Below are 14,519 nucleotides of genomic sequence, written 5' to 3'. Positions count from 1 at the left end.
GTTCTGCCAGTGTCAGCTTATGACAGATTCCTTCCTATTCTTCGTTACTGGCTTAGACACCGCTTACGCGGTTATAGCCGAGTTTACAACAGCGCGCCAGTCGTTCTTCCCTTTTGTTGTTTGGCGCCAATTCAAGATTCCAAGCGAAGCCAGGTCCTTCTCTACCTGGTCCTTCCAACGGAGTGGAGGTCTTCCTCTTCCTTTGATTCCCCCGGCGGGTACTAAACCGAAAACCTACAAAGCTGGAGTATTCTTTTCCATCCAGACAACACGACCTAGTCAGCACAGCAGTTGTCCCTTGATTCGCTGAACTATGTCAATGTCGCCGTATATCTCGTACAGCTAATGTACCAAAAAAATATTTAAATTCCCTTGATCCCTAGTCGGTGTCCAAAAAAATGTATATGCGGGGGGTGAAGAGTTTTCTGCTTAGAATTATCTCAAAGGCTTAAACAAAAAATTCAGAACTAACTTTAGGTTTGGCTGCGCCAAAACTATCTTACCCTTCACAGGTGCATTTCTTATAAAATAAAAGGGTCTAAAAAGATCTATGTCTCGATTTTGATTGGTTCGTTTGTTTGGCAGCTGCATGTTATAGTCCGTTCCGAACATTTTTCCGGGGATTGTGGCACTGGTCATGGAAATGTATTTGATCGTTCAGTTTGTAAGGTAGCTATATGCTATAATCGTCTGATAACGGCGTTGCTGACAAATGAACAACTTCTTGAGGAGAAAGGAAGCGTGAAAAATTTCAGATCGATATCTCATCAACTGATCAGTTATATATATATATATATGTTTTATAGGCTCATCGGCGCTTCATTAGGGATTTACAAACTTCCTGTCAAACTTATAATACCCTGATCAGGATATAAATGTTATTAGTACAGAAGTACGCCAAAAGCGTAGGCCGATAGTTACAGCAAACGACGCCATATTTTTTCCGCTCTTTAGAACCAACAACGAGTCGAAATTATTAGAATTTACTACCGAATCAATTGAGCGTCTAGTGGAAAAATTTGTATCCACAGTACAAGATGTTCCCGTGCCAGTGAGACAAAGAAGTGCTCGTAGCGTCGAGAATACTGCTGCCGCTAGCGCATCAATTGAGCAAGACCCAAATCAGTCTCTTACACGTCGTTCTCAAGCGCTGGGCATCTCTGTGACATCGAAAGATCATCTTCAGCGATGAGGTTAATTTCTGGCTGAATGGCTTCGTCAATAAGCAAAATATCAATAATTTATTATTGAAAACCAAGTTTGGTGAATGAGTTATCTCACGAAATGGCCCAGTCAATTGGCTGTTTTGACCAGTTGCTGTGGGGCTACGTCAAGTCTATGGTCTATGCCAACAAGCCAGCGACGATTGATGAACTTCGTACGAATATCGAACGTGAAATTGCAGCAGTATCGGCCGATTTATGCTTGAAAACCATCGAAAATTGGGTTCAGCGTCTGACCCGTGGCCATGCAAAAGAAATCGAGTTCCATACATAATGGCGTCGGATTTACTTTCACAGGAATAAAGAATTTCATTGATATCCCAAACCGTTATTGCTTTTGTAGCGCTCTTATTGAAAAGTTATATAGGTAATGATCGGAGGACTAGGCAAAATTTGTAATTTGGAAAAAAGAGGCGGCTTCCCAAGAAAAGTAGCTTTTGTTCTATGACAAATTTACTCTTCAGAACGACTTAAAAATCAAAATAGCCAAACATTTTATTCTTTATATCATTATTTAACAAATAAATCTAAAAAGGTCGTGAATAACTTCAAATATATGTATGTACGATGTATACCAGAATTTGCATTGCGCATGCCAACCGGCAACTGATCATAGGGAAATGAGTCGTTTTTTTGTAGGGTCCGTTTTAAAACTCACTTTATCTTATCTATTATACCTTATATATTAAATATACCTTAATCAAAGGTTAATACATTTGCTAACTCGTATTTGTCGCTCATTAGCCCAACCTTCTTAGAAACCATTCAGCTGTGAATTCTTTGGGTTCCAGCATTTAGTACCGATATAGATTAAACACTGAAATTGTTTAGATGTCAACGTTCTGGAAGTATTCTGGTTATACTTTAGTCCACTACTTAGTTTAAATGTATAAATGATTTGGATTAAAATTCCGATATTCTATCAAAATCGTGAAAATTTACTATACATGCATCACCATTACTCAATTTTACGCCAGTAATATTGGTAGACTGTAAGAATTCTTCGCTTTATTGCAGCTATTAGGCACAAGCGATTTCATCGTTAATGTCAGTATGTTCGATTGGCTTTTAAAATTTTGAAGATATTGGAGGATATTTGAATCGCATGATCCTGAAATAAAAGGAACAAGTCAATCAAAAGCAGTCTTCAAAATAAAACATAATTGGGAGCGAATGCTGTTACAATTATAAAAATTTATACCTAAGGCCTACATGTGCTTGATATACATAAATGGAAACCATGAAAGCATCAGGTAAGTAACATTTTTATAATATATGATATAATATATGTACCATACAATGTGCATTCTAAAGTAAACAGGACTTTTCGAATCTAGCGCCCCCTAGTGGCGCCATCTATATGTCGACTGGTGCGTTAGAATCTGCTATCTTTGTCGATTGTCCAGTGAGAATTTCATGACATTTCATGGATTGGAAGTGAAATTATTGCGTTTTAAGTGTCAGTATGTTTGTGTTATCGGTGCGAAAATGAGCTTCGAACAAAGAGCCAGCATTAAATTTTGTTTTAAAATTGGTGAAACTTTTACCGAAACGTTTCAATTGTTGAAACAAGTTTATGGCGATGATTGCCTATCTCGTAGCAGAGTGCACAAGTGGCTTCAACGTTTTCAGAGTGGTCGTGAAGACATAAATGACGATCAACATGTGGGCCAATCAAAATCCGTGATCACCGGAAATTCCTTCGAAACCGTGTGTGAATTCATCAAAAATCAGCCGAGATCATTATTGAAATTCATGGAAATCGAATTGAACACCTCCAAAACATCGATTTATCGCATTTTGAAGGAACATTTGGGCTTACGAAAGGTGTGTGCACAGTTTGTTTCGCAAAAATTGACTGACGACCAAAAATTGCTCAGAATCCAACATTCGATCGACGCTTGTGACCGATTATTTGACTAAAAATCAGGTTTTAACCATTAACCACTCCCTGTATTCACCTGATATGGCACCGTGCGATTTCTTCCTTTTCGGAAAAATGCATTTGCCCACGAAAGGAAAGCGTTATGCAGACGTAGAGGCCATTCAAAAGGCTTGCACCGGCATACTGGCGGCCATACCGGCCAACGAGCTAAAACACTCGTTCGACATGCTTTTGGACCGTGCAAAAAGCTGTATTGAAGCAGAAGGAGACTATTTTGAATAAAATATATTGATTTTGCCGAAAAAACCATTTGTTCTGTTTTTTTTTTAAAGTCCTGTTTACTTTGGAATGCACTTTGTATATAGTTGAAATTTGGGTTACATACTTGTATTACCGGAAATACTGTACAGTAGTAGGATGTAGTTTAGTTTATAACGAAAGGTTAGATTAAAAACCAAAATAACCTCTTGAGATACTGAAGCAGTGGGTCTGACTTTCTCTATACAAAAGACAAGGGGGCGTAAGTCCGTTGTCTGCTCTTAACCCTGAGCCCAATCAATCATATGTGCAAGCAATAGAAGAGTTTGCGGGTTGAGTTCAATTTAAAAGAATCTCTCACTAATATACAATAACTGCTTGATCTTTTGATTATACTAGTTTATTTGATTCATATAAGTTTATTTTAATTTATACCAGTTTGTCGTTAAATTATTATAACGGCTGGCTTGATAAATTTCTTATTTATTATTTATTTGATTTATACTAGTTTACTGTGTCAAAATAGTTTATTTAATTTATACCAGTTTTTTCTTTTATACCATTTTTATTTATACCAATTTATTGTTTTATATCAATTTATATTATTTATACCAGTTTATTATTTTATACCAGTTCATTTGATTTATACCAGTTTGTTCGATTCGGTACAATTTCGTATTTCAAATGTGCGTTTACAATATTGTCATTGTTCATCGTTACTCACTCCCGATTGTTACTTAGATTAGAGTACTTGAGGACTATGATGGGACAATGCGCTGTAGAATCTTTTTGGTACATTATGTTTTTTCCACTTTTCCTTTTACACTTTTGACAAATCGACTTTGTTGCTTTACCGATGTCTTTCTTATTATAAACTTGCATTGAGAATTTGATCTTTTGATTTGTGCGAAGGTTTGACTTCAGATTTAAGGTTTATTTTTGTCTTCTCGACTTTGTGAGATACAAGCGTCAGGCCACTAACTATCATTATTTTGCCCCTAATGCTCTGTGTGTCCATCTGTCTGTTGAAGTTTAAGGCTCCTATTACGGTTTCCAACCCAATTGAATTTTCGTTGAAATTCGGTATTATCGATATCAACTCGAAACGTAAAAAATGTCTTATTAAGTGTAGTCAAACTATAACTTTCTTGTGGTGTTACGAGTTTCTACTCCGTGTCTGTTGGATTGCCTAGAGTATGAAAATCTACAATTGCTACCAAGCAGTTGAATTGCTTTAACTTCAATTTAACTAAATAGAGTTGAAAAATAAATATGTTATATAAAAATTCATGTATCTAAATAACCCTTACCATAAAGCGTATAAAGGAGGGCGTCATCAATGGGTTTCAGGCAAAATTTTTGCTTTCAATAGCAATATCGCTCATGTGCTGGTCCAATGCTTGCTGAGCTTACGTGAGGCTCAACTATCCCATTGTAGACTGCAAGTAGATACCTGACTAAAGAGACCACTCGTCTTTCAAGCTCATTATTCGAATAGTTTCCAGCGATTCCGCTTTGACCAAACACCAATTTGAGTCAGTTTTAGCTAATATCCGTGTAGCAGATCAATAAAATAATTTAAAAAAACATAACGGTTCATCAAATCATTGTAAGGTTGCACTCAAATTTTGAACGTGCTTTTCTCTGCAAGTTTCGCTCCATTCAATTAATCAATCATCACGCTTTCAGCGACGCACTTCTCACGCCATTTGCCATTTAATGCGTTGCGAAATACTTGGCACACAGCGCATTTACAAAAACATCAACAAGAAATGGGAAAAAAGGGAGAAGAAAGAAATCTGCACAAGAAAATCTACTGCAACTGACATGCTGAAAGTAATTAACACTCTTATCCCCTCAGTTGCTTGTCATTTGCTTACGTCAACCATGAATAATTGGCATTTGAACGAAAGTAGAGCTACAGCGACTACATGGTTATGGTTGTGTGGTTGTGTATGTGTTCATTTATATTTTATGTGAGTTCATCTGAAAATTAAATATAAGGGAACTTCTTCTTCGGGATCCCGGTTATTTGAATAGAGTGGATAGTTCTACGTCATCCTCTTTTTAATGACAAAAGGCGGGGGTCGCAAGTTTTAAGTCGCTTCCGAACGTCTGATGATTTTTTTAAAAGCTTTTCGATATAATCGTACTTTTGTCATCGACTGTCGAGGTCCACCGTTTTTCATAACAATAATTTCTTCTGCCTTTGTCGAGATTTAATCCAACGATCTTTGGTAATATAGATGGTAGACATACCAGTTATCATTTTGTGTTAATTTTCAAAAAAAAAAAATTTCATTAAATCTTCTAACATTTAGCTCAATCGTGTCTTTTCACGTTGTTGAACTTTAGCAAAAGGTTCGTGAATTTGGGTACTCCTTAAGGGGTATCTACTAAAAGATGGTTACATTTATTCGGAGACTGTTTACTGTAGAACATATGTTTAGTAGTAGTTCGCTACGAAATTTCGGTACGGTTTTCTAGAAGGTGGCTCGGCATTAGTCTTCCAAAACATGCCAGCTGTTATTTGTTGGAATGCGGTATGCTAGGCTTCTTTATTGGCAACCTGCTGTCTTCGTTGAGGTTTAGATGAGAGACATCCTATTAGTGTTTGTGATACAGTGCTCTGGCGATTCTCTGGCTTATTCATTTGCTTTCTTGCTGTAACCGATGACTACATTGGCATTCCGACTAAAGATTTAAAGATTTAGTTTTGTTGGTATATGAAAAATTAATTGTGGCTTCGAAACACAGCTGTTCAAAAGGGAAAATTATTGAAAGAGATAAAAAGTTAACTTGAAAACAATTTCGGGATCCCGATTTTTCGGGACTATCAGAACAATTTTGTGTTTAATATTTTTGATTTAGCTTATACAATATTATTTGTAACATTTAAAAAATTTCGGGATCTCGATTATTCGAGACTGTGTTTGGTTTTAAAATACAGTCGCTTCAAATGTGATATTTTCTTAAGAGACAATACAAATAATATAAATTCTTTTGCATCATTTTAAAAACATCGGGATCCCGATTGTTCGGGACTATCAAAAGAAATGTTCTGTTTAATACTTTTGATATGAGTTATACAATAATATTTGTAACATTTCAAAAATTTCGGGATCCCGATTGTTCGGGACTGTGCTTGGTTTCGAAATTCAGTCGCTCCAAATGCGTTATTTTTATAAGAGATAATATATAAAGTCTTTTGCATCATATCAAGAATATCGAGATCCCGATTTATCGGGACTCACAACATTTTTCGCTACATTGTACACACATCACAACCCGCACCACCAGTCGGCTGAAATGCAACTAAAGATCCTGACCAGTAACATTTGTTTGTACTAACCCACCGTTTAGCGGAAGGGTACGACACTTTGTTGCTGTTGGTCATTTGTGTGCTACACTCATAGTCGTGGTTGGAGTTACGAACTTGTGGGCACAAAATCGCTGGGTGTGGCGTGTTATTGTGTTTTGGGCCGTGGCCGTCGCCGCCGCCGAAACAAAAACTTTGCTAATTGCTCTTCTGCAAGTGCTGCAACTATTGGATTGTCGTTGCTCCTCGCAGCCTCATAAAATACTACAAGTTTACAAATGTCATTGTGTGCCCCTGTATGAGTGTTAGTGTGTGTGTGTGTGAATGAGTGTGTGTAGCGTGTAAAGTGTTTGTCACTGGTTCTGCAGCCATAAAGTATGCAACGTTAAAGTGTCGACTCAGCATTTGACAATGCGAAAATGTGTAAAAAGCTTTTATTGTTGTTAGTGTTGTTGTTTTAGTTCGCTGCATTGTTGTCCAGTAGTTTGTGTGCACATTTATTTTCGTATTTAAGGCGGAGCGAAAAGAATTATTGTAATTGCATATTTTATGGTTGAGAGGTCAAAATAGTAAAATTCATTTAGTTTGTAAATATCTATGTATGTATGTACATATGTATGTATGTATGAAGTAGACCATAGTTTTTTCTCTATGAATGTCTGCTTGTATATATATATATATTTCTATTCAATTTCAATTAAGTTGATTTATTTCGGCGCATAACAACTATATAGTACATGCACACATATGTATGTATGTATGTATATTGTAGAGTACTTCTAACTGAATTTGAATTTGTTGAGTAACTGCTGTCAATTTTGAGTATCATATATCCAGCACCGTTTTTTGAAATTCTTTATGGTGCTGGTTCATAACTCAAAAAAAGCCATGAAAACGTGTTCTGCAAATTGGTGGATGAGTCGGTTTTTTGAATTATTCTGATTCCAAAATTTTTCTAAGCTTATGCAATTCTTAACTTAATTCTTTTTAATTTAATTGTCGTTTTACAATCGTATTCGCGTTGCTGTGCCGAAGGAAGTTGGAAAACCATAGAAAAAAAATTTCCTTAGAAGATTAATAATAATCCTCGAATCATCTGTCATGAAATTCGAACCGAAGTATTGGTACAACTGTTGTTTGGAGACTGATATCTTCTAGTTTCTTCACCTTTCATACGATCCACGGAGCGGTTTTTTGTGTGTGTAATGTTGTATAAAAAGCCGATAGTGGAATAATGTAAATATGTAATACAAGTAAGGAAGGGCTAAGTTCGGGTGTCACCGAACATTTTATACTCTCGCATGACAAAGTGATAATCGAGATTTCATTATCCGTCATTTACATATTTTCCAAATACCGTATTTGTGTAAAGTTTTATTCCGCTATCATCATTGGTTCCTAATGTAAATATTATACAGAGAAGGCATCAGATGGAATTCAAAATAGCGTTATATTGGAAGAAGGCGTGGTTGTGAACCGATTTCACCCATATTTCGTACATGTCATCAGGGTGTTAAGAAAATATCACATACCGAATTTCATTGAAATCGGTCGAGTGGTTCCCGAGATATGGTTTTTGGTTCATAAGTGGGCGACGCCACGCCCATTTCAATTAAAAAAAAAAACTTGGGTGCAGCTTCCTTCTGCCATTTCTTCCGTAAAATTTAGTGTTTCCGACGTTTTTTGTTAGTCGGTTAACGCACGGAGGTGGGCGTGGTTATTATCCGATTTCTTCCATTTTTGAACTGTATATAGAAATGCCTGAAGGAAACGACTCTGTAGAGTTTGGTTGACATAGCTATAGTAGTTTAGGAGATATGTACAAAAAACTTAGTAGGGGGCAGGCCACGCCCACTTTTCCAAAAAACTTACGTCCAAATATGCCCCTCCCTAATTCGATTCTTTCACTTTAATATCTTTATTTATGGCTTAGTTATGACACTTTATAGGTTTTCGGGTTTCGCCATTTTGTGGGCGTGGCAGTGGGCCGATTTTGCCCATCTTCGAACTTAACCTTCTTATGGAGGCAAGAAATACGTGTACCAAGTTTGATCATGATATCACAATTCTTACTCTAGTTACAGCTTGCATGGACGGACGGACGGACAGACGTACATCCGGATTTCAACTCTACTCGTCACCCTGATCACTTTGGTATATATAACCCTATATCTGACTCTTTTAGTTTTAGGACTTACAAACAACCGTTATGTGAACAAAACTATAATACTCTCCTTATGAACTTTGTTGCGAGAGTATAAAAATCCAAATAACTTTATCGCATATAATTTCAACATCAGTTAATCTCAAACGACGTTGCAAGCCTCTGTTTTATATCTATGTTTAACGTCATGATTTTTAAGACAATACTTTCCAGTTTTCGTTTTAATCATACTTAACAAAGGTTTATGAATGGTTAGTACAAATAGTATAGTATAGTGTTTTCTATGATTTCACGATTAACCCTAAGTGCTTTAAACAGCTCAACTATTCCTGTCTTAATGCAAGAGACTTTCTAAAACATTATTGCCACATAGTCAATTATTTCGTGAAAGCAGTTAAAATGTCAAACAAATGAGCTTATCCGTACATAAAATCCACTAACTAATTCCTTCCGTCGCATTGTAAAGGGTTCCCTGCTTTTTTAAAGAAAAATCACAAAAACTTCAAATTTAATGGGGAATGTTTACTATCATTCGAAAGAACATTCTCTGGTATTTATTTTTTGTAGATTATCACTTTCAAATGTTGGCCGCGCTACGTCTCAGATGGTCCATCCGCTGAGTTCCAATTTTCGACTGGCACCTGGCGAATGATACGGATCGAAGAGGAAATGTCCGCATAGACTTTATATTTCACATATTCCCTCAAGAAAAAGACTTGGCGGCCCATCGACCGGCCCAAAATGTGAAATTATCTGCTCACCGAAGTGTTCTCTCAATAAATCCATTGATTGATGCAATGTGTATGAAGTGGTGCCGTCTTGTTGAAACCAAATGCCGCCGAGATCATGATCTTCAGGCATCAAATAGTCTGTTAACATGGCACGATAACGGTCGCCATCGACGGTTACGTTCTCACCGACATAATTTTTAAAGAAATATTGACCGATGATTCCATTGGCCAACAAACCACACCAAACCGTTGTTTTTTCTGGATGAAATGACAGTTCTTAAATCTCTTCACGTTGCTCTTCATCCCAAATGCGGCAATTATGCTTATTTATATACTTATTGAGCCAGAAATGTGCCTCACAGCTGAACAAAATTTTGGCTCGAAAACGTCGGATGTTCTGAAACTTTTTAAGAGTCCATAGAGCGAAGCGATGTCGCTTGGGAAGGTCGAGCGGCTTCAGTTCTTGAACAAGCTGTATTTTGTACGCTTAAAATTTAAGATCTCGACGTAAAATGCGCCAAGTCAGCCCAAGTTGCTGCGAACGGCGCCGATCTGACTCTCCATGGTGTTCGTATACACTCTCAGCTACATACATACCTCTTATATTTTCTTCACTGCGTACTGGACGTGGTTTATTCGGCAGAAAGTTGAACGATTTGTAAACGTTGTTCAGTCGTAAGTCTTGCCATGATTAAATGCCAAACAATACTGGACTTAAAAGACATGACAGCTTGACACGAATCATGCGCGATTTGTCAAAAAAGGCATTTGAAAAAAGTACCTCTACTTGGATCACCCGTTACCTTATGACAAAGGCACTAATCATTCCACAGATTTTGTGAATTTCCAATAGTGATGGTACGATTTTGACAGCTCGTGCAGCCATGTTTGTTTACAGATTTGTGTCAAATTTTGTCAGCGTCTTCCTAAGGTTTGCCTTTTCATCATGTCTTGCTTCATTTTGGTAGTTCAACGATAGGAAATTGCCCAAGATTAGTCAAATTCACATTATCAGGTGGCTATACTGTCTTTTGTTTTTTTTTTTTATCGAAAAATTGTCTCTTCAGATAAGCCCCATTTCTTACTTAATGGTTTCGCCACAAACAAAATTGTCGTTATTAGGCAGCGGTGTACGCCAAATTCAATTTCAGGGGGATAAAATGATAAAAAAGGCATGAGAACGTCATTAACTTGTGTTTACTTTTTAACTGCACACAATTTTTCATAAATTCAAAAACTAATTATAAAACGATATCTAGTCTTCCGAGCTGTGCAGCCATGATGTTAAAAATTTCTTTGCTCGAAACATCAATATGTCTATGGATATTGAGAAGAGAAAGGCCGTTCAATTTATCTTTTAACCTGCACAGAGTCGAAAAGTCGATCTTTCACTTGGAGCAGCTGATGCCGGTATAGTTGCAGTTGTATAGAACTTTTTGTTACAAAAGTTTTGGGTTTCAATGAATGTTTTTGGCTCTTCCTCATTTATTATTCTCGAACAGAATCTGAAATTCAAAATGTTTTAATTATGCAATTACATTAATTAATGTAAGAATGTTTCGGACAGAACTTCACCACATTTTTCAAATTAAAATGACAAAAAATGCAATGCGAGTCCTGTTTTGAACCCCTAAAATTCCCTTTGCGTACGCCCCTGTTATTGGGGTGAGTCACATCCTCGTGTTATTCAGGAAACGCAAATGCATCCACGAAAATTTACCGTTTGGTATGGATTGTGGTATGGCGGCAACATCGGGCCTTATTTCTTTCGAAATTAGGTATTTCCAAAAAGACGGTTAGGTTAGATGGCTGATCTAGAGAGATCACACGTGGATTGCTATATGTAGTCCTCTGTGAAGCGATAGAAAAGAACAACTACTGAACTCGAACTTATAAATTACCAAAACGCCAATACAAATTTTCACAGGCATTTAGTCTCCACTCCCACCATTTCGGTGGAATGTCTGATGGTATGCGCTCCCAAGTGTTTAAGTCTTGACCTCTCAAACGCGGGACAATCAAGAAGGAAGTATTGAGTTGTTTCCACCTCATATTCTTCCATACAGCTTCTGCAGACGGCGTCTGGTAAGATTCCCAATCTTACCAATCTTACCAATAGAGCAATGACCTGTTAAAAACCCCAAAACTAGGGAGAGGCTAGCCTTACTGAGGGTAAAAAGATCACTAGATCTCTTTCGATCGATTTTGGGCCAAATAGCTTTTGCGACAGTGCATGTACCGATGTGTCCTCAGCGCTGTCCAAGTTTCCGCGAAGCCCAACTATCTGGTAGTAGAACACAAGAAGATACGGGAGCACCGACCCATTCCCATACTGCCAATAGCGGCTGTAGGGTGCCTTTCCTTGCCAGCTCATCAGGTTTGCAATTCTGCTGTGGCCTGGCACCTATACCGATGTTATTGATAGCGAGGTTAGGCAATCCTCGATCAACCTTGAACTCACTGTTAATGAGTTTAAGGTTAGTATCGCCGCTCTGTTATTGAGTGAATGATTACTTCTCTGAAGGAGGCTGCACTCTGGAGCAGAGAATCTTCTCCTACCACCTCGGCTGGAAGACACTGCAATAGCCAAAAAATCTGAAGCTGAAGTTGATAGAGAGTTCCTGTAATAAACAGAGGGCAGTGAAGGAGCCGCAAGAGTTCGGTTTGGCGATTCCATGATCCAAGTGATCTGGTATGAAGTCAAAGCATGTGAGGATATCCTAGTGTTCACATACGTGTTTTCTTTAGAACCCAGATTCTTGGAGTCTGATGATAGCAACTTTCACAGCCATATAACTTCCGCTGTTGTCTACGGGCACAATGTGCAAGGTGGCGTTAAGTGAACGGTTGAAGAGAACATTAGTGCATCACACATGCTGATGAGCGCCGCCCGTTGGACGCTCTTAGCAAGACGGTGCTTCGCTTAATTTTTCAATTCTAAACTTGGGCACATTGCGTGCAAAGTTTGGCGACTCGTTATTTTCGAGATAACTATTTTTTGATTATATTCTTATGGGGTATGTTAAATCAAAGGTTTTCGCCAATCAACAAGCAATGCTCGAGGAACTCGAAGACATTCAGCGCACTGCAGCCGAAATTCCAGTTGAAATGCTGCATCGCTGTTCATTGTCATGAGACCTTGAGCAAATGAACTTGTGAAACGAACCGTTATTTCAGCCAAGTACTGTTCACTCGGCAGAGTTCTTGAAATATTTGGGAGAAGTTGTATGCCATTATACCATCTGATCATATTTCATTCGGTATGATCAATTAAAACTGTGTTAAAGGAATCGTTATAATTGTTTTTTTCCTTTTTTATGTTGGTGTTAAGTTTAATTTTCATATATCAATGAGATGCGATTTTTATCATAAAAAAACGAGTTTGCTTGGAATTTTGTGTGTTTCAATGGAGTCGTGGCTACGGGTTCGTTGAAAGTGTTACCACAAGACACAAGTTGTGGCGTGGCGCCAAGCATTTAGTAAAGATCGTGAAGTCATCGAAAATCCATTCACCTCTGTTAATGACGATAACATCGAAAAAATTAAAGAAAAAGTGTCTGAAAATCGTTGCGATGGCATCAGAGAAATAGCAGAGGATCTCAGTGTCTCTTATGGATCGACCCAAAATATTTTGAGAAGCTGATAGGGTATCGATTAGTAAAATTCGAAATTAGAATGATTTGAGGAAAGAAATATCACTAACTTAGGGATTAAATTATTGAGTAATGACTCTTAACACTCGTTAAATATCAAATTTATAAAATACGTTGCCGGTACTACTCACTATTATTCATATATGTATTGCTGAAGACCCTTTCGTGGCCCAAAATTTCATAGTTTCGACAGGTTCGTTTGTCATTAATAAACTATTATCAATTTCATTAGTATTATTTGGCAATATTTGCACTAAATGCAGCATATGTGTGCGTGTAACACGCTACCCCCTCCTGTACACCTCGCTGACTTCCTTAATTTCATTGCAAAAAAAGTTGGACTGTCATTTCTGCAAATTTCGTTAGTGTTTTTGTTACTTACATGAAAAATAGCATTCATTAAGGTTGCTCATTAGCAGCGACAGACGCGCAAAAACGTTTACGAGGGCTGTGCGATAAGTGCAAAGCTTATAGGTGAACCCCTGGTATTGTTGTTGTAGTGACAGCATACTTTCAATAAGTGATATGAGGAATGCTGTCGAGTTGACTGTCCTCGGTCGAATAAGAATTTCAGATTCTTCAGTTGACGTAGATCGAACTCACGTGGAACGACCAGAATAGCTGATATGTATATGCAGGTATTCGTGTGGTTTTGAGTTCTGAGTTTAAAAGTATTGCTAGTTAAGTTCATAGGCAACAACCTGCAATCCTAAGAGGCATCTTTGATTGCTAGACTTTTGAATAATTTTTTAATCCTAAATCCAAAAATTGAAAACTGCGATCCTTTAAGAGTTTCTGACCAAGCTTTTGTTAAATATTTGCCTATCGGGAGCACCCGCTCTGCCGGCAAACCGGGAGATAACCATAGTTTGAAACTACTACTTCGAAAATGTAATCCTTATCTAAAGTCGGGCTTCAAGGGCTTTGAAATATATTGTGTCAAAAAAAGAATGAGTTTTGTGGGCCGATTAAACTGTGAACCGCCGGCTTGGTAAAGGTTTAATCGTTACAAAGAGTTTTAGAACATTTAAATTGGGTATCGTGATGAGAAATAGCTCCTTTGTTGTGTATATTCTCGGTACCAAGGATCTTGTTACCAAGGCTTTTCCGGAAACAATTCACAAACTTCAAAAAGTAACCAGCTTATCAAACTACCTTCGTATAAAGCTGCTGCTAACAACCTAAATACGTACACGTCCGCATACGTGGAGCATGTGAGCTATCACGCCCACAACTCTTTAACCTGCTGCCCCCACGAACGGGTGTCAACTGCCAAATCATGCGCC

General features: G+C 37.7%; 1 protein-coding gene across 1 annotated transcript in view; it reads left to right on the top strand.

Annotated features, from left to right (window-relative positions):
• LOC126759623 (serine/threonine-protein kinase Smg1) overlaps nucleotides 1-14,519 on the top strand; it is a 69,845-nt gene that overhangs the window by 28,544 nt on the left and 26,782 nt on the right. The window contains exon 9 of the transcript XR_007667034.1: nucleotides 2,241-2,476. The gene's annotated coding sequence lies outside the window, so the exon portion shown is untranslated. The remainder of the gene's footprint in view (nucleotides 1-2,240; nucleotides 2,477-14,519) is intronic.

This window comes from Bactrocera neohumeralis, chromosome 5, assembly GCF_024586455.1.
Source record: "Bactrocera neohumeralis isolate Rockhampton chromosome 5, APGP_CSIRO_Bneo_wtdbg2-racon-allhic-juicebox.fasta_v2, whole genome shotgun sequence".
Taxonomy (NCBI): Eukaryota; Metazoa; Arthropoda; class Insecta; order Diptera; family Tephritidae; genus Bactrocera; species Bactrocera neohumeralis.
This window is presented reverse-complemented; position numbering and strand designations above follow the sequence as displayed.